This window comes from Myotis lucifugus, unplaced genomic scaffold (assembly GCF_000147115.1).
Source record: "Myotis lucifugus unplaced genomic scaffold, Myoluc2.0 scaffold_18, whole genome shotgun sequence".
Classification (NCBI taxonomy): domain Eukaryota; kingdom Metazoa; phylum Chordata; class Mammalia; order Chiroptera; family Vespertilionidae; genus Myotis; species Myotis lucifugus.
In genome coordinates this window covers 2272442-2298471 of record NW_005871066.1, presented here as the reverse complement: position 1 = coordinate 2298471, position 26030 = coordinate 2272442, and the positions used below count along the sequence as shown (strand labels likewise).

At 53.4% G+C, this 26030-nt stretch overlaps 1 protein-coding gene and 1 non-coding gene across 2 annotated transcripts in view; both read left to right on the top strand.

Moving 5' to 3' along the window:
• Positions 1 to 26030, top strand: part of EEPD1 (endonuclease/exonuclease/phosphatase family domain containing 1) — a 70192-nt gene that overhangs the window by 16728 nt on the left and 27434 nt on the right. The window lies entirely within an intron of this gene.
• On the top strand, positions 7378 to 7484 carry LOC111825238. Its single transcript, XR_002828398.1, has one exon. It is a non-coding gene; the product is annotated as a U6 spliceosomal RNA (small nuclear RNA).

Below are 26030 nucleotides of genomic sequence, written 5' to 3'. Positions count from 1 at the left end.
GGCTGCAAATGGGCACCAGGAAATGTGGGGAGGCCCGAGTGTTCAGAAACGGGGTTGTGGTGACGATGGCCCCACGAGAAAGTTCCTAAAAAGTCACTGAACTGTGCACGCGCCAGGGGCGGCGTTTATGGTGTGTGAGCCTTACCTCACCGGAGCCATCAGCTTCGGTTGTTGCTCTGCGCTTTGGATGGGGTCTCATTGGACGTCTCAGTAGTTTTTATGTCTCTTTCTTTCATTCGTTCTTTCAACAAGTGTCTGACCTCCGGGGAATCATTTAGACTCCCCGTGCCTCGTGCGCCTGCACAGGTTGTTGGGACCAGGGACTGAATTAAGTGTAAAGCACTGACAACAGCCCTGGTTCCTTGTCTCGTGGTCACCACCACCATCATCGTCATCATATTCTTGGTTATTGTCATTTTCTTCTCTGTCTTAGCCTTGGCCTCTCTCTGGCCCAGGCCCTGCCTCTCCACGCTGCAGTTTATTTTTCTTTTCTTTCTTTTTTTTTCGAATTAAAGAGTCACATTTATTGCAATCTGGGACTATGAGGGGCCATTCCCCAAATCTCATAGTAACAAGATGGTCGCAGGTCCAGGGTTATATAGGCAAAAATCACAAAGGTATTGATTACATCCCAGGGTTTGGAATGAGGAACCTGGTTCGCAAAAAAGCAGTTCACAGCACGTTTTCTAGAGCCCTTGGGTAACCTGGGTTAAACTTAGGCATGTTATCTAAATTACAGTTTGGGGTCTAGAGCCCTCTGACCTTGGGATAACTGTGCTGTCCTTCCCAGGTAAAGGAAAATGTGCTTTCTAAGACCAGTATGGCCACTACAAATGGGATTTCACATTACAATCAATAGGGTATTTCATTGAATGGGATGATTTATATAATTCAGAAAATCAAAATAACTTTTCTATTGTTAAGCCAAAAAACAGGGTTAGAGTTAAACTACAGTTTCTACCTGAGATGGTTGCTACCATACTTCATTCCCCACTGGTTTTATGTACATGAGTCAAATCATGGACTCATCTTTACTAGTTAGGGGATTGTACTGCCCCCTAACTACAAGTAGTTTGACTGAATTAATTTTTCTAAACTGCCAGCTTGGCACATTTAATTTTCATTTACTCACCCCACTTCTTTTAGGGGCATTCCCTGTTCTGTTCCTGCTCTCCTGTCCCCTAGTGCATCTAGCCCCACTTGGCCCTGGACTTTCTCACTGGCTAGTAAAAATGTTCTTACAGTTACCAAGGCCCCTAGTGCCACGGTCCCCATCAGTACTGTCCTCACTGAAGTCTAGTTCCCCTCCTGTCGGCGTCTCCTCCTGGCCTGCATGGAGCCTCAGGCTAGGGATCTCACTGGTGAGGCCGCTGGCTGCCGGGATCAAGGCCGTTTTCTGGTGCAGGAGCTGGGAGTGGTGTAGCCAGGTCTGGATGTCATCAGCAGGGTAACAGTGTATAGTCCTTTCCAAGTTGGGGTGAGTCCTTGGGTCATGTACTTCTTTACCCACACCGAGTCCCCAGGCTGGAAAGGATGTACAGGGTCCGAGGTGGCACTGGCAGGGCGTCTTGAACAAGCTTATGGGTGGCTCTCTGGGTATACTGCAGAGCCTGCAAGGACTCTAGAGGTTTTTCAGGTGACTCCGATGAATTTTTTAGGGACCGGCCAACGTCCCCTGCCCATTCGCTGGATCCGAAGGGGAGTTCTCCCGGGCCCTGGAACTTCTCAGGGTGCACACCCCCTAGAGAGACCCCTCAGTCTCCACAAACGGCTCAGGGGAGGTTCGGCCTCCCTTTGCATCCGAAACAGCACCCCTAAGGGTCTGCATCTCGCTGGGGATCCTCCAAATGTTGTAATGTACCCCGCGAATCACAGAAGGACGCCTCAAGAAGTCGAATTAAAGAGTCACATTTATTGCAATCCGGGACTATGAGGGGCCATTCCCCAAATCTCATAGTCTGCAGTTTATTTTCCTAAAAGAAAAACCTAATGTTCTGCCCTAACCGGTTTGGCTCAGTGGATAGAGCGTGGGCCTGTGGACTGCAGGGTCCCAGGTTCAATTCCGGTCAAGGGCATGTATCTTGGTTGCAGGCACATCCCCAGTGGGGGGTGTTAACGTAAAAACCATTGAAACCTGTAAAGAATTTTGTGAGTTTATTTGAGCCAAACTGTCAACATATGAATTGAGATAATGCTCCAGAGAATGGCGGGGTTACATTTGTATTTATGCATTGCAATCAAAGGAGGGACATAGGTGAATTACATGAAATTCAATTAACATGATAGTGAAGGAATTTGTGGTCTCTGTCCTGGTGCCCAGCACATTTGGTTGTGCCCCAGGGGCTCCAGAAAAAGGGAAGTTACAAGTTACCCAGACATTTCAAGGGTATGTTATCGTAGATGCAAAAAGACAGATAGGCTCAGTTAAGGTAAAGGTTGACCTTGTCAGTGAAGATACTGGCCTAGGACGTAACTGCCCACCATCACTGCTTTAAAGTTCAATTTCAGACCATCCTTTGTGGTTACTTTAGGTCTCTGAGTCTGCAAGACCGCCATGCAGGCCTCCCCTGAGCCTATCAGGTCAGCATGTGGCCCCTTTCGTCCACAGGGGTGTGCAGGAGGCAACTGATCGATGTTTCTCTCTCATCGATGTTTCTAACTCTCTATTCCTCTCCCTTCCTCTCTATAAAAAAAAAATCAATAAAATATATATTTTTTAAAAAACACCTAATGTTCTGAAAATGCTGCTTACAGGTGGTTCCCTGTAGCGCTTTAGATGGAATCCAGACCATCCTGTTCAAACAGAGAGCCCCCGTTACCCACACCCCCCCCACACTCACACACTCTCACATTCACACATATACACTCACACACATTCACTCACACACACACTCACACACTTACACACTCACTATCTCTCACATTCATACACATACTCACAATCTCTCATGCACTCACACACCCTCACTTACATTCTCACAAAAAACACTCACACACACACTCACACTCTCACACACAGTCACACACATACACTGGGGCCTCCTTTGCTCCCCATCTGAAGCTCTCCGGCCACCGCCCAGCCCTCAATACTCGATGCTCCTTCCAGTGGGGATCCTCCCAGCTCCCCTCTGGGCTCCTCCTGACAGCCCCCTTCCCTTCTCCTCCTCCTGTAGATGCCAGTGTCCAGTGATACCTGGGGCAGGTGCCCCTGTGAGGCCCTCAATTTGGTGTCCCCCACAGTCCCTCTGAATTGCCATCGCCGTAATTCCTCCTGCCTCCAGCACGAGCCCTCGGGTGGAGCGTGGCCTCCTGCTCCGTGCTGGTCGCAGCCCCAGCAGTGCCTGTCAGCGGCCCCTGCAGACCCACTGGGCCTCTGAGTGCTGACTGGCCTCTGTTTAATCGCCCAGGGAACCAGCTTGATCCCAGAGCGCATTGTGTTCACCTCAAAGAGCCTTCGGCCTGCACCCTGCCTCTCCTTGGGTCTTTATCCAACAGGAAGCTCTGTGTTGTCGTCCAGAGGTCTGACCTAAAGCAGAGAGGAGGTCATGGCCTTGGCATTCTGGGGTGGCACGTTCCCACGGGGGCACCCTTCCTCCCCCCAGCCTCTGATCCTACAGCCCTGGAGCTGGGAAGGCTTTCCCTGCGCAGGGTCAAAGGGTTACCCGTTACCCATCTGTCAATCTGCCGACCAACCTTATTCACACATGTTTTTAAAAACATATTTAAGTAAAGCCATGTTCCAGTGTGAATCTGAGGGGTTCCATGCGCCCTGGTAATCGGCCTTCCCCTCCCCCACCACTGCTGGGCCAGGGGTTGGTGAGTCCCCAGACTCTGTGAATATTATCTCATCCCTTTAGCAATTTTATTTTAGCTGTATTTTGTACTGTGTATGATATTACATTAGTACATCCACATAATTTATCAATACGTTTTATAGGTATGTATGTGTATATGGGCTACATGCTCCAAAGCACGGACAGCGCCCTCCGGTTGAGGTGATAGTGCATTTTTTAAAAATCAGGAACATGATGACTGCATAGAACCTATCTGTGCTGCAGACTTGGAACATCAGTAGAAGCTTTTCCTCGAAGGAAATTGTAGGTGGGACTCTAGTGTGTGCACAGTACACAGAGGTGGAGGCGGGAGGGTAGGGCCAGAGTCACACCCTCACACACTCACACACACTCGCACAGTACACACACACACTTACACAGCACACGCACACACTTGCACAGTACACTCAGACTTATACAGTACACACACACACACACACACACACACACTTCTGAGGGGCCAGGGTGGGGCCCTAGAGCATTCCAGGTGGTTCTGAGGGGCCTGGGTGGGGCCCCGGAGCGCTCCAGGCGGTTCTGAGGGGCCTGGGTGGGGCCCCAGAGCGCTCCAGGCAGTTCTGAGGGGCCTGGGTGGGGCCACGGAGCCTCCAGGCAGTTCTGAGGGGCCTGGGTGGGGCCCCGGAGCCTCCAGGCGGTTCTGAGGGGCCTGGGTGGGGCCCCGGAGCCTCCAGGCGGTTCTGAGGGGCCTGGGTGGGGCCCCGGAGCCTCCAGGCGGTTCTGAGGGGCCTGGGTGGGGCCCCGGAGCCTCCAGGCGGTTCTGAGGGGCCTGGGTGGGGCCCCAGAGCACTCCCGGTGGTTCTGAGACCTGCTCCTCCTGGCGCAGTGAGCAGCTCCGAGTCTGAGTGAGGCCCCGGTGGTGGGCCTGTGGAGCAATGGGGAAGCCTCTTGCCCACAGAGCTCAGCTCCTAGGAAGGGAATGAGATAGCTGGCAGGACAGGTGCCCCGAGCAGCTGTGCAGCACCTGGAGGGAGCCAGGTGCCTCACTCCAGGGAACCTTCTACTTGGCCCCACTGGGGTGGACAGGAGAGGGCACAGGTGCCGGAGCAACAGCTCTTCCCTTCCTCCTGCCGCCCCTCTCTGGCTTCCCATCTGGGGACAGTGGAGGGGAAGCGTCCGGAGGATCCCCTCCTGGAAGCCAGGGCCAGGCGCCCCTGCGCTCCCCTGGAATCCTGGGGTTCCGTGACTATACCCGTAGCGGTAGCGCGCAGGCTGGGCTGGTCGGCAGGAGGCACTTTAGTAGACACAGTTGGGACACACACACCCGGTGGCTCTCACGGCAGCCCCGGTGGCCACGAATTTCAGGAGCCCGCGTGTAAGTGCCTGGGTCCTCGCTAATGCCGGCGCACACTCAGAGCCCAGTTCTGCTCAGCCTCATGCTCCCCAGGTTTGTCCGTGCTGGTGCATGTAGCTATCATGTGTTCAGTTTCAATGCTGCGCCCCTCGATTGTATGAGCATACCATGATTCACTTATCCATTCTGCTGCCGAGGGACATCTAGATGGTTTCCAGTTTTTGTCGTCACAAATAGGACTGTTGCAAACATCCGAGTATGTGTCTCTTGATGCACACGGGCAAAACTTTCTCCTGGGAAAGGATTAGAAGTAGACGGGCCTGCTTCGGGTGTCTGATGGATGCATTTTTATTTTATTGATCCAACTGGCATCAAGCATCCCTGTGCCAGACACGATGTAGCAGTGACTGGGGAGCGTGTGGGTTCTCAGATCCTGGCCCTCACTCCCGTGGTCTGTGGCCCATCGCATTGCCACCCTGGAAGGATGCTGCCCTTAACCGTTCCTGCGGGCACCGGGAAGACGGGAGAATCCTGAGCTGGGATGGCTCCTGGGGGAAGGGAAGCAGTGCCTCTGCACCTGCCCATGGTCCCTAAGCAGCCCTTTGTGTTGGTGGCTACTTGTTTGTGCGGTATGTCGTTAGGCTTTGCAGGGATCCTGTGTTCTAGATCAAGTTTCTTTTAAGCTCATAGAAGCCTTTACCTTGGCACAGAATATCCCTGTAGCAGCTGGCGAAAGGCACCCTTGAAGGTTGGAACAAGTAGAACTGGGTGTTAAAAGCACCGGTATTTGAAGTGCACTTGCTGCTTCTTCCTTCCAGGAGGTTATATTTTGCTTGGTGGATTGGGGTCTTTCAGGCATTTGTAGGAGACCAAGAGCATGGTCTCCGTCTTTTAGATCTCTTCCCCTCCTCGGGCCTCTTGGGGAGGGTGACTGGGCCGGCCGGGGGGGGCGGGGGGGGGGAGAGAAGGGCTCTGAGGCAGGCTGGCACCCCTGACCCGGAAAGTTTATCCCAAGTGGGGTCAGCTCCTCCTTTCGCCCTCTTCCTCCTCCCTCTCCAAAAAGCAAGTATGGTGCTTCTAAGTCTACAACTCGAGAGGCCTTGCTCTTTCTTGTGTTTCTGTCATCTCCGTGAGGACATTCCTGAGGTAGCTACTGGCATGGAACAGATACGTGGCAGAGACTTGAAGTGCCCAGTCAGCCCAGTTGACACTCATCTAGATCAGTGGTTGGCAAACTCATTAGTCAACAGAGCCAAATATCAACAGTGCAACGATTGAAATTTCTTTTGAGAGCCAAATTTTTTAAACTTAAACTATATAGGTAGGTACATTGTTATTAACTTAATTAGGGTACTCCTAAGGCTTAGGAAGAGCCACACTCAAGGGGCCAAAGAGCCGCATGTGGCTCGCGAGCTGCAGTTTGCCAACCATGGGTCTAAGGGAAAGAGAATGATTTGAGGCAAGCAGTTAAAAGTCACTCAAAATAGCCCTAACCCGTTTGGCTCAGTGGATAGAGTGTTGGCCTGCAGACTGAAGGGTTCCGGGTTTGATTCCAGTCAAGGGCATGTACCTTGGTTGCCGGCACATCCCCAGTAGGAGGTGTGCAAGAGGCAGCTGATCAATGTTTCTCTTTCATCGATGTTTCTAACTCTCTATCCCTCTCCCTTCCTCTCTGTAAAAAATCAATAAAATATATATTTTTTTAAAAAGTCACTCAAAATACATGTGCAGTTAAGGATGCATGGGTGTGCATTTGTGTGGGTGGAGGGATAGGCAGGGTCATCGCCGTCGCTGGGGTATATGCAAAATTTGGATTGTTTAAAATTTAGTTAAGCAAATCATTCTTTCAGTCGTCTCAGGAACTATTATTGGAAACGCTGAGCACCAAACTGTTTTTGCCTCAACACGTGAGTCGCACGGGGTCGGTCGGAGGCTGTGGTGACTGTCCCTGTGGGCGGCTGCTGTACACCGTGAAGTCCGTGGTTGCCGCATATTCATCTTGGCCGTGGTGCACCCATCCAGCCGGACTCTGCCAGCCATAGCTGAGCACAGGCCTGCTCCCCTTGTTCCTGGTGCGTTTGCTTCGTGCTCTGTTTCGGAGGCGGTTTTGCACGCTTCTCAGCTCTGTCACTGCAGGCCACCAGCCTGACCCCTCCCTCCACACCGCCTCCTCAGTCAGGCCACCCTAGGTTTTAGAATTTTCAGTGAAGTCTTCTTTCTTTAAAAAAAAAATTATTGCTCGCTTCAGCAGCACATATACTAAAATTGGAACGATACAGAGAAGATTAGCATGGCCCCTGCGCAAGGATGACACGCAAATCCGTGAAGCGTTCCATATTTTGAGAAAAAAAAAATTAAAATTGTGGTGTAACATACATAACATAAAACTTAACATTTTAACCACTTTTGAGTATATAGTTCGTTGGCATTAGGAACATTTACATTGGCCCAGCCAGCATGGCTCAGTGGTTGAGCATCAACCTATGAACCAGGAGGTCACGGTTCGATTCCCGGTCAGGGCACATGCCCAGGTTTCGGCTCAATCCCCAGTGTGGGTGTGTAGGAGGCAACCGATCAATGATTCTCTCTCATCATTGATATTTCTATCTCTCTCTCCCTCTCCCTTCCTCTCTGAAACCAATAAAAATATATTTTAAAAAGAGAAAGAAAACTAATTAGTTAAAAAAAAATGCAAAAAAAATTTACATTGCTGTGCAACCATCACCACCCGGCATCTCTAGAAGTTCATTCATCTTCCCCAATTGAGACTCCATCCCCATTAAACACGAACTCCCACCCCCCCCTCTCCCCCCAGCTCCTGGCAACACACCTGTCTCTGTGGTGTGACTACAAGACCCTCATGTAAGCGGGATTATACAGCCTTTGGCCTTTGAGACTGGCTGTCTCACTTCACATCATAGCCTCGGGCTCACCCATGTTGTGGCCTGTGTTCACGGTCCCTTCCTGTTTAAGGCTGAACAATGCACCATATTTTGTTCCCCGTCCATCTGCCTGTAGGCACGTGGTTTCCCGCCATTTGGCGGTTGCAAATAATGCTGCTGTGAAGACAAGCATATAAATATCTATCTGCCAGTCCTATTTCTCCGCTTGTTAGTAATTTAACTCGCTCTTAACTGTGCGGGTCGTTTTTAAAATTGTAATTGTTACTTGCTTTGTTAATCCGCTGGGTACAAATTTGCATCCGTTTCGTATGGTCTGTCTCTCCGTTTTCTAAATAAGCCCTGTTATTTTTACTACAGGATGCGGAGAGCTTCTTGATAATCATTTGGGCAATAACGATTGTGTTGGATGATGAGGCCGGGAGTGAGCAGGATGAGGCATTTTCTGTTCTCCCCACGTCAGTCATAAGGGTGTCATCTTATCGGTCCTTCCGTGTGTCTGGCACCTGCCGGCACAGCGTTGGGGTCAGCCTAGGGCAGTGATGGCGAACCTCTGACACGCGAACTCATTTTTTTGGTTGATTTTTCTTTGTTAAATGGCATTTAAATATATAAAATAAGTATCAAAAATATAAGTCTTTGTTTTACTATGGTTGCAAATATAAAAAAATTTCTATATGTGACACGGCACCAGAGTTAAGTTAGGGCTTTTCAAAATGCTGACACGCCGAGCTCAAAAGGTTCACCATCACTGGCCCACGGGTAGTGGTAATGGCCTTCGATTCCCCTAACGCTGTTGACAGGTAGGACATTGCAGCTGGCAGCATTGTGACTGCAGCTGAGATGGGGAGGCTGGGCAGCTGTCCTCCAGTCCTGTGGGAGGGAGGGAGCGCCTGGTGATGCCACAGGCTGTGGCCAGTGATAAGCGTCAATAAAAACCAAAACATGCCCAGGCGGTGCGGCTCAATGGATTGAGCGTCATCACATCCACCAAGAGGCCATTGGTTCAATTCCCGGTCAGGACACACCCACGATTGTGGGCTCTATTCCCAGTAGGGGGCATGCAGGAGGCAGTGGATCGATGTTTCTCTCTCATCGATGTTTCTGCCTCTCTCTCTCCCTCTCCCTTCTTCTCTGTCTAAAATTAATAAAAACATATTTTTTTAAAAAAAATAAATAAATAAAAGGCAAAACTTCAACCGGGCCCTTCCCTCCCTCAGGTGAGATCTGCAGTCAACTGGTGGTGAGAGTTAAGGCTGTATTTTTCCTTGGCTGAAATGAGTGGTTTGCACTAAACACACACACACACACACACACACACACACGCACACCAAGCTCTGAAATATGTAACTGGCTAATTACACATATTTATTTTTAAATATGTTTGGAAAATGAGGAGATGAATGCCTAGGAGGCTCATTGATTACTTCTGATGTTTTATTATGCATGTTCCATGTTGTTGGGGGTTTCTATAATTTCATATTTGGAAATGCTTTATAACAACTTGTTAGCAAGTGCTGATTTCTGCGTTTAGAAACTTTCCGTTGAATGCGTGGCAGACGGAGTGTCATTCAGTGGCCTCAGGTGGACAGATGGTGTGGGAACCCTGGGCTGGCTGATATGGTAACCGGTGCCGTGGCGGTACGCCGCCCCCCTCCCGCCTCTGGGGTTGATGTGCGTAGGTGTCAGACCGTTTCCATCCTATCAGTCCCCAAGGGACGTGAGATGCAGCAGAGACAGCCAGGGGCTGAGGGGGAGGGGCCTAGCCCAGTGCCTGGCACTGTGTGGTCCTCAAAAATCTATGTACTGATCGGCCCTCCCCGCCTGTGGAATTTCAAAGTGAGAGAATCTGAATTCTGAAGGATGGAACGCTTGTCTGGTTGAAAAGTAGGGATTTTTTTTTAATGCCAAGTCCTTGAAAAACATCAGTGAATGGTTCCTTTGGTCTTGAAATCCCAATGCTGGTGTTGTTGAATGTGCAGTGACCATGGCCTCACTTCTCTATGTCATCAGCGGACACTGGTTTTGCTCAATGTTTTTGAAGTTCCTGGCTGTGTTATCTGCTTTGGAACATGAGGATCTTGCTGTGGTCGGTGTTTGTTTGGTCCCTGCGGTGGGCGGGGCTCCAGTGGGCTCAGCGCTTCGGGGAGAGAAGAAGGTGCTCGCCCTCCTGCTACCCCAGCTGACGGCGAGGCCGGGCTTCCGGGAATGAATGGCTCACCTTTCTTCCTGAGGCTGTTTAACTCACTGAGGCTCGGAGCAGAGGTCCTCAAGTGGACTTGGTTCAAATCCTGCGCCCTGTCCCTCGCTGTCAGGATCCACATCAGCTCCCTGTGCCTCAGTTTCCCCACTTATAAACTAAGGAAGGAACAGGAGCCTCTCGGACGTGGGTGAGATGCAGGTGAGAAATGCAGGCAGGGCTCCTGGGGCGGATGGAAAACGTGCAGCCAGCACCACCCTCTGTGTCCAGCTCAGCGACTCATGGCTTGGCCCGGATCTCTCTCCACCCTCAAGTCCCGTGACGCCATGAGACAAGAATCAGTGTGCGCCTGACCAAGCAATGGTTGCTGCTTGGCTTTCCAAAGGCCGTGTGTCTCATTCATTCTTCAGCCCCAGCCCCACGTGGGGGGACCTGGGAGCAGGACCCAGCCCCCGGGTTGGCCTGCGTGGACTTGTGAGAACGTAGGGCGCCTTCCACCTGCTTCCCCGTGCCTGAGGGTTCAGTTTGCTTCTCCGGTCTGATACCTGCAGGGAGCCTGGCACACAGACTAGCCCTGATCCCGGCCCAGACGTGAAGCAACCGCTCTGAGAGCATGGGGGGAGGGGGGGTCTGAGAGCATGGGGGGGGGGTGAAGCTGGGCGCTCCATCATCGGGTTATTTTTAGAGAGGAGAAGCCCACCCCCACGTCACCACATATCCTTCCTGGCCTCCGCCTTCTGGCGCTGGACCTGCTGGCTGAGCGAGACTTCCACCCACCACACCCAGAGGCCGGCTTCCTCATTCTGGTGTCCTGCCAGCCTCCTCCCCGAAGTCACTGCCGGTCATTGACCTCTTCCCCAGAAAAACGCTCGGAGGGTTTGAACTTGAAACAGGTTCCCCATTCGCTTTGACTCAGAAACTTGACCAGGAGGTCTAACCTCGGGCGAGGCTGGAAGGACCAGATGGGTGTTGGTAATGAAGTGCCCGTGGCCAGCTGGGGCCGCTCGGGGAGGGGTCCTAACATTAAGCCCGTGCCGGGACCCGCAGGATGAGTGGAGAGGACCAGGACCTGGGCCCGGGCTCAGCTACTGGGATGGCATTACTTCAGAACTGAAATCGAGGTTCCCCCCCCCCCGCCCCAACCCCTGGCTGTGGGCAAAGCCTTTCTGGCACAGCTGCATAGGTGAGCGTGGGAGAGGGTGGGAGAGCGTGCGGCACAGAAAGATGGGGACGGGGCACTGGGCTAGTTTGGAAGCAGCTGCCCCCGGCCTGCTGAGTCCTCTGTCATGGCCGAGACCAAGGGTGGCGTCGGAGAGGCTGACGGCCACTCGCTTCCCACAGTGAGACCTTCGGCCCACACTTGGGAGGACTCTCAGCTGGGGATGGTCAGTGATGCCTCCAGTTCCCTGGGCCGTGGGAGCCATCCAAGGAGGTGGGACCTGGGCGTTCGATGAAACCAGACCCCGAGGCCCTGTCCATCCCAATGGCCACGCTTCATTCTGTGTCTTCACCGTTTGACTCAAGGTTGCTCTTTTTTTTTTTTTTAATATATTTGTATTGATTTCAGAGAGGAAGGGAGAGGGAGAGAGAGAGAAACATCAGTGATGAGAGAGAATCATTGATCGGCTACCTCCCGAACACCCCCTCCCTAGATCAAGCCCGCAACCCAGACATGTGCCCTGACTGGGAATCGAACCAGGACCTCCTGGATCATAATCGATGCTCAACCACTGAGCCACACCTGCTGGGCAAGGTTGCTCTTTTCTGTTAGTCGGGGGGAGCTTCTCCTGGTGACAGTGTGTAGCCAGAGGGCACAGCCTCTTCTGGTTTGGGGTCCTGAGGCTGTCGTGACCCCTGCCCCGTGCCCTGGAGAAGGATGCCCGGGCAGCTGTGGGAGAACCAGGCTGGGGGCACCGGGACTCTCCCAGGTGTCGCAATCCTGCGGTTAGAAGGCCTCACCTGTGCCAGCTCTGCACAGCCCCGGGGCCTGGGCACTGCCTTCCCGTCTCCAGAAGCGGGCAGAAGCTTTGCATTGCAGATGTGATGTTTATTTTTAAACGCAGGGACTGACAGTGTACGAGCAATGACGCCTCAGCAGCCAGCTAATCTGTATTGTGTAAAAACACACAAACCACAGATTATTTTTAAAGAGGAAGAAAGCACACACGCAGATGCAGCTAACTCCTCGTGACACGTGAATTGAGGGGAAACTCAGCCCTCGGCATTTCTGAGCAGCGGGGGGAGGTGGCGCGAGCAGATGAAGGGGCAGGGAATTCTGTCCTCTCCGGGGTAGCTGACACCTTCTCTTGTCTCTGATTTCCGGGGCACTTATGATGTTCACCTGTAGGTGTGTGTATTCCTTCTCTCTCTTTTCTTTAAATGAATCTGAATAATTTCGTGTCCATCCTGAGAAGCACAGAAAACTGAATTACAGAGTTTGCGTCTGATCCCAGAGTGAATCAGCCGGGACTCGAGCCATGGAACCTAACCCATCGCAGGCTGCATCCCAGCACAGGAGGGACAGCAGACTGGCTTACCTGGTACCAACGTCCTGGGCTGTCAGGGAGCCCAGCTGCGGGGATGTGCACAGGGTTTCTCCTTTCACCGCCCACGTGCCCTCGGGCCGGGCCCAGCCCCAGCGCGAGGGGCAGGTGGCAGCCTTTGTCTCCGGTGGGAACTGGAAAGCTGCACTGCCGATGGGAAGCAGGGAATGTGATTCCCACCCCGCGTGAGGTGGTGTCGGTTTTGAATTATGTATCTAACTTTTGAAAATGGGAACACATTCCCTCTGTGCGTAGGCCGCCCGGTCGGGGTGGGGAGTGAGCTGCACGCAGACACTGACTCTCTGGCTAAGTGTAAAGTTTCAGTGCCTCCGCGAAGGGGTGTTTTCTGCAAAGAGGGGACAGGGTAGCAAAGAGCCGCAAAGACAGAACCCATGGCACTCTCTCTCGGGCACCGGGGTAATGGGGCCACTGACCTAAATAAGGGCAGGAATCCGCCAGCACAATGAGCTCCTGTTGCCAGGAGGGCGGAATCGAGGCCACGGTGCCCCGCGTTCACACGCTGGCCCTGTGTGCATTCAGGCCCAGACGACAGGCAGGCTGCTCTCCCAAGACGGCCGGCCGCCTCCACCCGCCCACAGAGGGTTTCCTGGCACCAGGCGGGTGGGTGGGAACCGGGCTAAATCCCTGGACAGAGTCACAGACAATGGAGTAGGATTTCACGGGAAGAATCCCAAGACGTGGAAACAACCCAAGTGTCCTTTGATGGGCGACTGGATAAAGAAGATGTGCTAAATATATACAATGGAACGTGCTCAGTCATAAGAAAGAACGGAGTACCACCATTTGCGACAACACGGATGCATCTTAAGACTATGTCATGCTAAGCAAAAATAAGTCAGATGGGAAAAGTCAAGAACCATATGATTTCACTCATGTGTGGGATAGAAAACAGACAGCAACAAATGAATGAACAAAACACACTCATAGACACAGACAGCAGTACGGTGGCTACCAGAGGGAAGAAGAGGGGGAAGGGGACCAAATACCTGGTGACAGGAAATGACTGGACCCCGGGAGGCGAGCACACAATGCCATATGCAGAGGATGGGTCACAGAACTGTGCACCTGAAACTTACATAACCTCATTAACCAATGTCACCCCAATACATTTAACTTTTAAAAAGAAAAAAACCAGATCCCAAGAAATGAGCAGACCTTGGCATTCATTTTTAAAAAATATCTGTTTGTTGATGTCAGAGCGGAAGGGAGAGGGAGAGAGAAACATCATTGATGAGAGAGAATCATGGATCGTTGCCTCCTGCATGCTCCCCACTGGGGATCGAGCCCGCAACCTGGGCATGTGCCTTTGACCGGAATTGAACCCGGGACCTTTCAGTCCACAGGCTGACGCTCTAGCCACAGAGCCAAACCAGCTGGGGCTCATTTTAATATCGTTTACTTAACCCAATAGATCCAAAATACTAAGATTCACCATTTTATGCACATCATCAATATAGAAATTACTAATGAAACGTGTTACGTTCTTTTTGGGTATTCTTCGAAATCCAGGGCGGGTTTCACCCTTCACAGCATCTCTCAGCTTGCACCTCTCACAGTGCAAGCGCCCCGTCACCGGGCGTGCCCAGGGCTGTGGTATAGGCGAGGGCAGTTCCAGCAGCTGACTCCCTGGCGCCTTGTGGAGTCAGCCGGGAAAGATGCCCGGATGCTGTTTGGGCTCCTGGGATCCCTGTAGGGCAGGGATTTCAGAAATGGATTTTAAAAAGATTCCCAGATGATTCTAATGTGCAGCCAAGGTTGAGAACCACTGCTGTAGGGTCTTTAGAGCATTCTTCTGCTATTAAAGAAAAAGCTTTCAACCTTCATAAATTATCGATAGTAGCTCTTCACACTCCCATAGGGCTTTTCCGTGACAGGCTACTTTCAGTGTGTTGTTTTTCCCACCTATAGCTGCGAGGGAGGCAGCAGGTCCCGTTCCTTCGGCAGAAGTTAATCCAGGGTCTGCTGGGTGCCGGGTCCTGGAGCTCAGATTCCAGCGAAGGAGAAAGCAAGTCCCGTGCCCACGTGGTCAGGACTGTAGCATGAGCAGGGGCTGCAGAAACACAAGAGAACGCCTTCCTCTGCCCCGGCGTCAGGGGACTCTCCCAGGGGGGTCTCTGAGTGGAAAGACGCGGAATGAGGGGACCTCTGCCAGGCAGATGACCGGGGTGAAGGGGAGATGCATTCTGAACAGGACGCGTTGGGTCAGAACGCTGGACCTGGTTGTCCACTTCACAGCCCAGCCAGGTTAGGCCGCCTGCTTGAACCCTTCCAGGGGTTCAGCAGCCAGAGAGTCAGTGTCTGCGTGCAGCTCACTCTCCACCCCTGCATTCAGGCCCAGACGACAGGCAGGCTGCTCTCCCAAGATGGAGAGCAGTGTCTCAGTGTCCCCAGCTGGGGTTGCTGTGCCCAGAGCAGCTCTTCATCTGGAAAGCGAGGGCCCGGGCAAGGTCTGTGGGAGACGGTGTGGGAGGGCCCTGCCCTGACACTGGGTGACCCGTGACCTCCGCTCCAGGCCCTGGCCTGCGACTCCAGTTTCCGTTTTGAGATCTGAAATAAGAGTGTTCTGCGTTCGGCCCTGTGTTGTCTCTGCGGGAAAGTTCCGTCGGCTGTGCTGTAAGTGCCGTGTGCGTGTCCCTGTTGTCGTATTGGGGAACCTGGGGGAGAAATCACCTTCCGGGTTTCCAGCCGCCCATCCGGAATCTCCATGCAGGACTTGAACCCGGACAGGGAGCGTCTCGCCCTTGTCCACACAGGGCCCTGGGCCACGGCTGGGCAGGACAGGCAGCGCCACACGCCCTCCAGGAATGGCGAGCCTGCTCTGCGCTCAGCAGTTTGCATTTTGATCTCATCAGCGTGTTCCTCTTTATAAAGTGTGAGTCCTAGTGACCCGAATGCGCTGTCGGCTGGGCCTGGGCCAGCGGGACGGGGTTACTCCAGTTCAGAGAGGCCCCGGGCTGGGGTGGCAGCGAGGGGGTTCCCTGTGTGGCTGCGTGGGGGCGGATGGGGCTTGCTCACCCTGGCCAGGGGCAGAAGGGCCCGCCAGACTGACAGGTTCTCAGACAGGGAAAGCATTGTGCCCCAGGTGGACTGGGCCTGTATCCCTCCCTTACCCTCTTCCTAGCAGCCCTTTAATTTTTATTTACGTCTTTATTTTGGTTAATCCTCACCTGAGGATATTTTTCCATTGATTTTTAGAGAGAGTGGAAGGGAGGGGGAGAGACAGAGAGAAACACCGATTGGTTGCCTCCTGCACACGCCTGGAGCGGGACTGGGGATCGAGCGGGCCACCGAGGTACATGCCCTTGACCGGAATTGAACCCCAGAACCCTTCAGTCTGTGGGCCGACACTCTATCCACTGAGCCAAACCAGCGAGGGCCCTAGCAGCCCTTCTAAAAGAACAAGCAGAGTTTGCAGAATTCGGATGTTAGTATTTAGAAACACATATGCAGCGTGTGTAGCTCTCGGCATTTGGCTGGTGATAGATTTCAGGCCCTCAGCTTTGGCGTCCAAGCGTGTTGGCTCCGCTGAGGTTTTACCTGCGCTAATGAATGGGAGCAGCGGGTTTCACGCTCTGAGGCTGGGCCCCGGCATGGGGTGTGCTCTTCCCCTGGAATTGAGTGGTCAGCAGCGGCTGCCCAGGCTCTAGTCTAGGGGATGACATGGTAGAGTTTTAGAAACAGGCAGGCAGACCACCTGCCGGGCCCTTGTGGCCCCTACGCTGTGCCAGGGCCAGTGTTAAGCACGTTCCTCGGTGGGTGTTTCCCACGTGGCTGAGGGAGCTTATCCTCGAAGCGTTTTTCCTTCCTTAGGGAAGCGGTTCTCCAAGTGTGGTCCCCGGACCAGCAGCAGCACCTGGGAGCGTGTTAGAAACGCAGATGCTCGCCCTGGTCGGTGTGGCTCAGTGGATAGAGCGCCCCCCCATGGACTGAAGGGTCTCTGGTTTGATTCCAGTCCAGGGCACAGTTCTTGGTTGCAGGCTCGACCCCTGGCTCCTGTTGGGGCACATGCAGGAGGCAACCAATCGATGTGTCTCTCTCACATCGATGTTTCTCTTTGTGTGTCTCTCCCCTCACCCCTTCCACCCTCTCTTTAAAAAAAAAAATCAATGGAAAAATATCCTCAAGTAAAGAGGAACAAAAATGGAAAAAGAAGTGCAGATTCTCAGGCCGCGCCCAGGAGCTCCAGCGTGAGGACCTGGAGAGCGGCCATCTCTGTTTTCACAAGCCCCCCAGGCACCCAGACACACCCCGGCGCTTGGGAACCCCTCCTGAGAGGTGAGGGCACGGAGCTGGAGCTCCTGCACCCAAGCCCAGGCATAGGATGGGCAGATTGGACAGCCACGCTGTGCCTCAGTGTCCCCGTCTGTAGAGTGGGGTGCTGACAGGACCTGCTGCATGGGGCCGTGTGGATTGCATTAGGTAATGAGTGTTAAAACCGGGAGGCACATCCTAAGTGTTTGCTCTAGCTCGCTCAAGGTCCGTTGGCTTTGATCCCCGTCTGTTTGACACCAAGGCCACTTCCTCATTTTACTGTAGAGCTGTCCCTTAGAAATCTAACTCATTTAGTTGTTAAACCATCTCCTTCTGCAAAAAAAATGTGGGCTGCTCCCTAGGTCCAGGCTAGCAAGGAGGGTTTCCTCCTCATCGCCAGCTCTGGTTCCTTCCTGGGAGCGGAGCTGCTCGGAGCCCAAGAGGGATTTTAAGGCCAACTCTGAGCTGGGCATGTGCATGCCATTATCGATCAGCGATGTCTGTCCGGATGCTGGGCGTGGGGGTGCGGGGGGTTCTTTCCTCCTGTTGGGGGTGGTTGTCAGGCAGCTCAGTGAGGATTTCTGATGCTTTCCTGCCACTGGGTTTCCGGGGAGGCTGAGTCACCACCGAAAACCGCAGGCCAGGGGGTTGTGTGGGCTGCGTGATCAGGGCGGATGCTCGGAGGCCCCGTGTGGTTTGTGGGCCGAGCCTGCCCAGGAGGTAACGTGCCCCTGGCCTAGGGTGTCTCTTCTGGGACTCGGGGTGGCTGTGGCCATGGGGAAGGGCTGGTTAGGACCCGGACGGTCTGAACTCTGGTCACATGGCTTCCCTTCCATCATCAAGACTAATAGGAGTTTTAGCCCCATTTGCAGTTCGTGGAAAGGACGGCCAAACAACAGAAGTGTATCTTCTCCCAGTTTGGGGACCGGGAGTCTGAGAGCAAGGGGTCTGCAGGGTGGGTTTGTCCTGGGGCCTCCGTCCTTGGCTTGCAGGAGGCCGTCTTGTCCCTGTGTCTTCACATGGTCTTCTCCTGGGCACGTCCGTGTCCTGATCGCCCCTTACAAGGCCCCCTCATTGGGTTGGGCCACTCCAGAGGCCCTATTTTAACTTAATTACATTTAACTTAATTACGGGGTCTCGACTACAGTCACACTTGGAGGTTCTGGGGGGTTAGGACTTCCACATGTGGATTTTAGGAGGGACACCATCTAGAGCAACGGTTCTCAACCTGTGGGTCGTGACCCCTTTGGCGGTCGAATGACCCTTTCACAGGGGTCGCTCACCTAAGACCATCCTGCATATCAGATATTTACATTACGATTCATAACAGTAGCAACATTACAGTTATGAAGTAGCAACGAAAATAATTTTATGGTTGGGTCACAACATGAGGAACTGTATTTAAAGGGCCAGAAGGTTGAGAACCACTGATCTAGAGGTTCAGGAGAAGAGCCCAAGGGGGCAGCAGGCCCAGCACCAGTTTACTTGTGTGTGTGTGTGAATCCTCACCGAGAATATGTTTCCATCGATTTTTAGAGAGAGTGGAAGGGAGAGACAGAGAAAGAAAAACGTGGATGTGAGAGAGACACATCGATTGGTTGCCTCTAAAGTCTGTAACCAAGGTGTGTGCCCTTGACCAGAAACGAACCCGGGACCCCTCAATCCACAGGCCAACGTTCTGTCCACGGAGCCAAACCGGCCAGGCCCCAGCACCAGTGTGAATGGTTGGAGGTCAGGAAAGATGGGCCCGGGGAAGAGCAGTGGAGAGCAGTGTTAGCGGGCCGGGGAGAGGGACAGGATGTCTTTAAAAGCGGACTTGGCCTCGGGTCCTGGAGAGAGAGGAGCTCCGCTGAGCAGGAGGGATGCGTGAGCGCGGCACAGACGTGTCAGAGGGAGATGGATGCGTGGCTCGGGGTCAGCTGTGCTGAGGCCTCTCGGTTGGTGACATTTGACCTTTGGCACAGAGTTTCCGCAGGAATCGATGTCCGGTTTGGGAAAGGCAGGTGGTACTGTCACCTTGCATCCCCACCGAGCCCTGATCTGCAGGTCTGTTCGAGGAATTCCCCGACGTGTCCCACGCGAAGGTGGCCGGGGGGCAGTCTTCATGGACGAGGCACCTTCATTAGTGGTCATACCCTCAGTCGGTGGTCGCAGAGTATGGTTCCCAGGCTGGCCGCCTCTGCCGTCCTGGGAACGTGCTGGAAATGCCAGTTCTCAGGCCCGTGGCAGCCTTGCCTCAGGTGAAAGCTCAGGGGTGGGCCACCCAGGTGATGCTCACTGACCCCCAACCAGAGCCACTGTCCTCAGTCCAAAACACAGGCAGATGGTTGTGGGACACGAACACGAGAGCCCCAGGCAGCCGCGTCCTTGCCTCCTGCCTGCTTCCCCGAAGGGCCTTTGCAGTTGTCACCTGGAGCCCTGAGCGGGGAGAGCTGGGCTGGCAGAGTTAGAGGTCCCGTCTCGCAGGGGCACCTCCCAAATTACAGGCCAGCAGTTTCTGCCGGGTCCCAGGCAGCTTGTGCTGGACTCCGCACAGGAGGTTCCCAGGCAGCCTGTGCTGGGGAGGCTGGGGGCGGGGACTGGGAAGGCAGGGGCCTCCTGGGTCGCACTGAATCAGTGTCTTAAATTGAAGAGAAGCCGGGGAAGGAGCGGAGGGGCCTGGCTTGCAGGCCGGAGGGTAAGGTTTCGCACACAGCAGCTGGAACTCATAGCAGTGGCGTCGGGGGACCTCTGGCTTTGAAGACCGAGATGCTGCCGCTTAACAAAAACCAGCCGCGGCCCACCCGCCACCGCCCGGGTCACCGAGCCCTCGTGCCCCTTGGGTGCCCTGGAGATCAAAGCGTGGCGGCGGCAGCGGCTGCTGCTGCTTGTTGGGGGCTTGGCCCCGAGCTGCAGCTCGCGATGTGCACACAGCAGCCAGCGTGCATACTGCAGAGGCCAGGGTTTCTCCCCCTGGGAATTCAAGGGACAGACAGACATCCAGAGACCAGCCAGGTCCCCCATGTCTGGAGCTGACTCAGAAGCCTGAGGGGGGGAAGCCCAGATAGCCAGGCTCTGGGCACAGAGCGGTGCCCGTTTGTCCCGCAGTGGGACCTCACTCACCTTCTGAGAGCCATACTCACGGTGCTCGGGGGCCTTGCCGCCCGGGTCCGTGTTCCAGTCTGTTCTGTGCTGCTGAGCAAAACAGATCCTGGGCTGTGGGTGGCTGGGCCACAGGAGAGGTCTGGTCGAGGATCTGGACATCCTGTCCTGGGGACCCAGGGCCGGCACTGTGCCCTGATGCTGGTCCTTCTGCCCTCGGGGAGAACCGCTGGGCCTCCCTGCAGACCGCAGTCCCGCAGCCGATCGACCGGGATTCCTTGCAGTTCATGTACCTGTGCAGGTGAGCCTTCCTGTGCTGCCCAGACCACAGGGAAGATGGAAACCTCGGCTCTGGCTCTGGGGCCCCCAAATGATTTGAGCCAACTGGTAAAGCTTCCAGACACGCTTGGTTGTTTTTAATTTTTCTCTCCGGTGAGTAGCCTCTAATCATACCTCTTCCAGCTGGCGGGCCCCTACGCAAAACTTTTTGGGGCAAAGTATTGATAATTGTTATTTATCAAGACCGTGCGATAATGTAAAATTCCCATACATACTGATCCAGTGTTTCCAGTGAATTCTATCCAATTAACCAAGGAGAGGGCCCTGCCAGTATTCTCGGTGGTTAGAGCGCAGCCCACGCACTGAAGGGTAAAGGGTTTGATTCCTGGTCAAGGGCATGTACCTGGATTGCAGGTTCGATCCCCGGCCCGTCTGGGGCACATGGGGGAGACAACCAATCGATGTGTCTCTCTCACGTCAATGTTACTCTCTCCGCCTTTCTCACTCTCTCGCTTTCTCTCTCTCTCTCTCCCTCTGTCCCTCCCTTCTTCCACTCTCTCCAAAAATCAGTGAAAAACATACCCTCTGATGAGGATTAACCAAAAAAGGGGGGGGGCGGGACGAAGGAGAGGAGTGAGTAGCGTGGTTGCAGAGTATCAGCTACGTCGCTGAGGTCCTGTTGGTCACTGACTGCCCCACCCCAGGCCACTTCCCTCCCCACCACTCACCCGCTCTGATGAAAGGATTGAAATTGGCCAATAAAAGCCCAGTTTCTCTAGTGGTCAAGTACATGTAAATTTAAACAGCATAATAATACCTTTCCACCCTTTGGGTTAGGGAGGATTAACAAAAATTACGCAGCTCGATCCCCAGCAGGGGGGCGTGCAGGGCAAGGGAGCCGGTCATAGTGTACAACGGCTGGTGGAAGTCCACTTCTACAAAGCAATTTTGCAAAAGTTCCTTAAAATCATCAAAACGCACATTGCCGAGGCCGCCTGGAAATTCATTGTTTAAAACAATTAAAGGTATTCGAAAAGTAGTATATGCAGAGTTTTCCACTAAAGCAGCGGTTCTCAAACTTCCTAATGCTGCGACCCTTTAATACAGCTCCTCATGTTGTGGTGACCCCCAACCATAAAATTATTTTCGTTGCTACTTCATAACTGTAATTTTGCTACTGTTATGAATCGTCATGTAAATATCTGATATGCAGGATGTATTTTCATTGTTACAAATTGAACATAATTAAAGCATAGTGATTAATCACAAAAGCAATATGTAATTATATATGTGTTTTCCGATGGTCTTAGGCGACCCCTGTGAAAGGGTCGTTCAGCCCCCAAAGGGTCTCGACCCACAGGTTGAGAACCGCTGCACTAAAGTGATCATTAGAACAGTGAAAAATTTCAAACAGCCCTAATGTCCGACAGATTATTCTAGCATATAGCGATGCTTTTATCTACATATGTATCTCCATTCAATTACATAAAAATACTTAATGAGATGGAATCGTGTCAATAATGACAACAATTTATAATTTAATGGCAGTTAAAAATAATAGAGCATGTACAATATGAATTCAGTTTTATAAAACGGATATATTTATTTTTATAGAGTGTAAAAGGGTAGATATCAAAATGTTAATGGTATTTCTAGGCAGCAAGATTGTGCTAATGTTTCTTTCATTTCTGTGTGTGTGTGTGTGTGTGTGTGTGTGTGTTCTAAATTTTCCGCAGTGGCGGGTGCTCTGTAAAGACCTTCTTATAATAACGTAAAGGAGAGATTCCTGTGAAATGTGCCCTCTGGCTTGGGGCTTTAAACAGCTCCCAGCCCAGAGAACCTCACTGCTGCTCTGTATTACAAGCCGGGGTGAATGTTTGCTTTCTGCTGGTTAATGAGGCCGCCGCCTCTGACAAAACCCAGAGGTGCATTTCTTCTGGCCGGAAAGGAAGGGCAGCCTCACAAGAGGTGAAAGGTCGGCATCCAAAGCCAGACGAGGAATTCGGGCTGGAGCACGGAGTGGGGGCCGTGCACCGTGCGAGGTAACTGTCTGATTTTCAGTCTGTCCTGAGAGCAGGGACTTTTTGTCTCGCACGTTCAATCAATCGCTCTTCCTCTTCCTCAGAAAACGAAAATAAATAAGTTCTTTAGATGGTGGCCATGAGCAGCTGAGAGCAGCAGGAATGAGCCTCCCTTGGACTTCTATGATGCTCTCATTGTTATAGAAAGTTGGGTGATGGGCGGGAGGGGCCAAGGCAGGGCCAGGTCTCCGGGATCACACGTGAAGCTGAGCTTTAGGACTATGCATTTAATGGCGGCTTGACCGGCTTAGGAAACATGAGAGGGTGGGAGAGGAGGAGAGGAGGAGAGGGGAGCAGGAGGAGGGGAGACTGGTGATTCCATCCAGGTTAGAGGGGCTTCGGTAAGTGAGAGCTTAAGGGGGCGCCGAGAGAAAGCCCTGGCGGAGAAGCATTTAGGGGGGCAGGAGGGTAGGTTTTAAGTAGCGCTGAGGGCGGGTTTCACGATGGGGTCGGGAATCTGCAGGATGTGGTTCAGTTGAAAAATCAGAGGCAGTGCTTTGAGGCCTGCCTTTGTGTGAAGTCTCATCGGAAACCGGGTCTTGGGGCTGCAGCTTGCTTTGCAGCGCGTCCAGAAGATGCTGGGCTGGCGAGTGGCTAGGCGGCCGGGTGTGTTATGGCAAATGGGGTGAGATGCCAACAATGGTGGCATGTGGGGGGTAGGTGGGGAGCTGTTCCCTGTCTCGTTCTCTACATTTTCCTGGAGGTTTGAAAATGTTCACGATTACAATATTGGGAGCAAAAAGACAGAGCAACTAGATGGCAAATCCTAAACCTGTGGACATTTATAGGGGAAAAAACAGTTGACCAGGAGTCCCCTGTGAATCCCAAAATACAAAAATACGGGGAGCAAAAATAAAATGCAACCCCAAACCCTTAATTATTGACTTGATAGCTGGTCAGCGTGCATAAAAACAAACAAAACAAAACATGTGTTGCTTACTTTCATTCTCCCAGGATTTGATGCTCATAAAGAATTTTTACATAATGCAAAAGATTAGGATGTTGGAAGGAAGCCTGGTGAGTGGAATGGGAAGACAGGAAGAAAAGACAAGGTCACCCCTGGAAGATCGTATCCCCCAGGGCTCCGAGCACCTTCCTATGGGAGGACCAGGGGCAAGTGGAGGTGCAGAGCGGATGGGGTCAGCCCCAGTCTTCACCTGCGACCAGGTGAGGTCGTGCAGGAGGCGACACTGTCCCTGCAGTAGACGCAAAAGCTCATTTGACCTGGTGGTTTCTTCCACTCCCCCAGGAAAGCCCCGGAGTAGCCAAAGAGGAGTCAGTGAAAGCCAGCGTGGCTCAGTGGTTGAGCGTCAGCTCATGAACCAGGAGGTGAGGGTTTGATTCTGGGCAGGGCACATGCCCAGGTTGTGGGCTCGATCCCCAGTAGGGGCGTGCAGGAGGCAGCCGGCAATGATTTTCTCTCATCATGGATATTTCTATCTCCCTCTCCCTCTCTGAAATCAGTGAAGATATATTTTTTAAAAAGTGGTGCCAGGTGAGGAGTGTGCTGCTGACAGGGCGCGCGGTGTGGGAAAGTGTTCTCAGCCTCCAGCGGGAGCCAGGCTCACTTCCACTGGCCGCTTCCCACATGGGGTCTGACCATCTTCTGCTGTTTCCTGTTAGCGCTGGTTGTCACCTCTGGCCAGTGGTTTGTGCTTGAAGAGATTTCCAGAAGGGGCTGTCCTGGTCCCACACAGAGGCTCTCCCTGGGAGCCGGGAGCTGGGGCGCCTGCCAGGGACTCAGGAGCCTGGAGGCCAGTGCACTGGGGCCTGGAGGAGCAGGACCTGATTCGGAAACGGGTTCTCTTTGGGGTGCTTTTCCCACGTGGACAATGCAGAGCCTGCAGGGAGAGGAGGAGCCAGCCTTTCCATCTGCTGCACAAGCCGCTGCTGAGAACAGCTCCTGCTCTTCCTCCTGCCCACCCTGCGCCTGCACCCCCGTACCTGTCAGCTGAGGCCCCTTTCCAGGGATCCTCTCCGCTTGGTGCAGAAGCTCACAGCGCCCGCCTCCGCCTCCTGGAGCGCCCTCACCTGGCTGAGGCTGGGTTTGCTCCCACTGAATCCCCAGCGCCCACTTGTGCCTGGTACATACCCTTACATACTAGTATTTTATCTGTGCGGTGACTGGACGGCTTCACATTGCATTGTTTGTGCAATTACTGTCGAATCTCATCCTCTAAAATGCATCACTTTGTAAATCAGTGACACTCAAAGTGCCAGACAAGGGAGCTAGAGATTGACCCTGACTCGGAGAGCGTGGGTGCAGGGGGCGTGTCACCCTGTAGACGTGTTTGCAGTACTCACAGGGCTACCTCTGCCTGCCTGGTCAGGGCCAGTGAGGTTCATTCAGCCTGCCCCCCGGAGCCCCCTTTGTCTCCTGCGTCTTCGGCCTTGCGGCGTTTCCTCCTGCCGTCGGGGTCAGGCCTGCCTGGCACGCTCCCCGTCGCCACTTCTCATTCTGTGTAGGCCTCACGGTGGCAGATGCCGCCCGCTGAGCAAGACCTCTGCCCTCGGCGCCTTCCCTCCTGTGGCTTGTCTAGCAGCCGTGACTGCACGCCTTCTAGGTCTTTCTAAGCGATGCCCGTCTTGACTTCAGGACTGGCCCTGCCGTCGCCATTTTTCTAAGTAAGTCACCGCTTTGTGGGATTTGCCTCTCTTCTCAAAGTCCAGCACACACAAAGGCATTGCAGTGCCGTGCAGGAGCTGGGCTGTTCTCAGAGCGCGCCGGCCAAGCCCAGGCCACCGGCTGACATGCCCCGTGTCTCCCGGCTCTGCTGGTCCACGTGGGGACCCGGAGGGTGTCAGGGCGACGGGCCTCCCGGGCCTGGGCCCAGGCAGCGTCCCGGCTCTGGGAGCCCTGTGGGAGCCGGGACCATGCTGTGTTCATCTTGGCCCCCCTGGCGCCCGGCACCGTTTCTGACACTTAGTAGGACTCAGTGTGTTTGTGGAGGTAGCGAGAGGAGGGAGGAAGGAGAGGAGGAGCCGGATTGAAATGAGAGATGAGCTTCCCTTCCAGGGCGGGACGTTAGAGGTGTCGAATGGCGTGTTTGGTAAATGGGTTTGCTGCTCCTTCACGTGTGAACGCCCTCCCAGGGGGTATCCGATGTGCTAGAAGAATCTGGTACCAGAGATGTGAAATAAAGACGCCCCGCTCGGATAGTCTCTAACTGGGTAAGAAATAACGTCAGGATATCATGTAACAGGACCCATCCGGACACACCTTAGCACTGCAGCTGCTGTGAGGAGGGAGGGGAGGTCCGTGTGACCGAGCAGAGGGAGTGCCCTGCCACGAGCCCTGAGGTCTGTGAATTGTTGCTGCTGCTGGTGGTGGTGACTTTGAAACTTGCGTTGCACTTCCTGGAGTTGCTCTTAAGTAACTCATTGCATTTGCTTGGCTGGTGCTTGCTGAGTTGTGCAGAGAGATCACTGTGCAGAGGCCTGTCAATTAGGGTGAACCTTATTGTGGATAGAACCCCTTGGGAGGGAGGCACGGCGTCCAGGAGAGGCTCCTTTCTTTCTGCTGCAGAGAGCC